Consider the following 2,540-nt stretch of genomic DNA (forward strand, 5'->3'; position numbering starts at 1 on the left):
GGCCGCGGGGCGGAGGGAGCGGCGGCCGGCGGCGAGGCGGGCGGGCGGGCGGCGGGCTGCGGCGGGGCGCCGCGTTGCTAGGCGAGCGCGGCGGAGCGGGCGGCGGCGGCCCGGCGCGGGTCCCTGCCTGCCGGCGCGGCGCGGCTGCCCGGGGCTGCGCGGCGCCCAGACCCTCCGGAGCCGGAATGGAAATGAGTGTTTACACGTCAAAACGACGACAGCCATCCTGACGTCAAGTGTACCTGGCCCCCGAGCCGGGGGGGGGGTAATTCCCCGGGGGGGGGGGGGGGGGGCGGGCGGCGTGCGCGGCAGCCAGCGGGAGGGAGGCGGAGGCGGGGGCGAAGCCGCCCGGCCCCGGGCGGCGGGGGCGGCCGTTCCCCGCGGCGGCAGCTCCGCGGGCTCCTCGCCCCCCCGGGACGGGGGCGGCGGCGGAGGGGGCGCGGGGGGTCCGGTCCCGGCGGGGAGGAGGTGGGGGGTTCCCGCAGGGCTGCGCTGGCTTTGTGCTGTTTGGCGATCCTTGCCGTGATCGCGGATCATCGCCGATTCACCGCGGGGCGAAGGTGAGGCAGGAGCGCGGACCTGGCCGTCTCCCCACGCCCGACCCCTCCGCGGGTGGGTCTCTCCCCCCAGCCCCGTCGGGAGGAGCAGCCCTCGCCTCTCGGCCGCGGTGCCAGGGGAGAGCTGGGCGAATGAAACATGTTTTTTTCAATTAAGCTAATAACCCGGGACCTACTGGGCTTGATTAATGCACATCATCCCCTGATACTTCAGGCACACTATAGGTATGCGGCATTAATTGGCACCGCTACCCGGCCTGATTATATAACAAATATCTTTATCCCGAAGTGCAATTACTCATTTTAAGATAATTTTAAATTATCTTTTTTTTTTTCTTTTGAATCACATCCAGTGGTCTGCACGTTGCACTTTCTCAGCAAATACTGCAGTTTGTTAAGTACTCATTTGTTTCCATATTTTCATTTTGCATCTGCATTTCCCCAGCTCCTTCTGTTTATTTAGCTTTCCTACTACCATTTCATTGTCTTTCCTTGCATGTCAGAAAACGCCTCTAAAAATTACCTAATGTTCCCTAAATGCTCTTGCTTCTGCCTCTGAAATTGAACATTTTAGCAGCTTCAGTTTATAGTTAACTATATTTCACTGCTTGATTCTTTCAACTTTTAAACTGAAGATTTTAATAAGTGGCTTCTAGGTATCAGAGCTGTGATTTAATACTGTTTTCCTTCTTCTCTTTATTACAGAGTGACAGATATGCCTGCCCTACTCTTCTCTGGCTTCTAGAATAGGAAGATAATGGAAAACATAAATACAAAACAATGAGGAGTGGAAAGTATTGTAAAAGGCCAGTGTTTTAGTGTGTGAAATCTCAGCCTTGAACATCATTGTGCCAGGATGCGTACGGTTCTGAGAGCCTTCCAAAGACCTGTGTGTTCCTGTAGGGATGAGAGAATTGTAACCACTGCCACTGAAATACCAGCCATGACGTGTACAGAAGCCCAAAATAACAGGAATCTGAATGGATCAAGGGAGGGGAAAAAGGATGAGTATGTAATAAGTATACCAGAAACGCCAATAGAATATCAATAAATATCAATGTAGAATAGAATACCAATAAAATGACACTACAGCACCATCCTGGTGTTCACCCATACTCACTTTCTGCAACATGGTGTAAGGACAGGACAGCGTTTGTCAAAGTCAAGGTAGCGACTAGGACGTGTTTTCTGTTCATTTTAATTTATTGTATCCGCTGCATGATTTTCTCAGTGTTCACTGCCAAAAATGTGTTTTCTTCACTTTCCTGGACAGATGCCTTAAAGATCCCTCTGTTCCATTTTTAGCAATGTTTCTGAGGCTTTCTTTAAATGCAGTTGTCTCGCCAAGCAATTGCTGGGTCCACGTGGGTTTTTCCTGTGTCACTTTTACCACTACTGTTCTACTCAAAACACAAAGGGCTTTTTACCTCTCATTTCTCATCACTGAGACTGCAACTTGGCTTAAATTTCACGTTTGGTATTAAGCAACCGTGCAGAAACATTATCTGCATACAGAAATGAAATGAGAGCCATATGTATGTATAGTGACAATTTATATTCCCAAGTCTTAAGTAGTGGTTAGAACATCTACATCCCTGAGACTGTTTTGAAAATCTCAGTACTCTTTTCTAAATGATTAATTCATTCACATGTGTTTATTTATTGGGATATTCTTCTGTGTGGGACTTTAGTTAGATGGGCTGTGTACAGAGTCCCGAGCTGTGCTAGAGAATGAGCTATGTGCTACACAGACTTGGTTATCGTATCCATTAATGAAGGATGCTGCCCAACTGACCACATTCCCATCTAATAATAGCACAATAAAAAGGAACAGCTTGCTCAGCAGCATCAGGTGGAGTCAAAGATAATTGTTTCATGCTCCATAAGCAATTTAGGTTTGTTGTTTACGAGTGAAAGGTTTATTTAGCCCCTAGTGCGCCCAATGGTATTCTGCCTGAGTGTAAAATCAGTAACAAAGACAAG

This window comes from Platalea leucorodia (assembly GCF_965183815.1).
Source record: "Platalea leucorodia genome assembly, chromosome: Z".
In the NCBI taxonomy this organism is placed as follows: Eukaryota; Metazoa; Chordata; class Aves; order Pelecaniformes; family Threskiornithidae; genus Platalea; species Platalea leucorodia.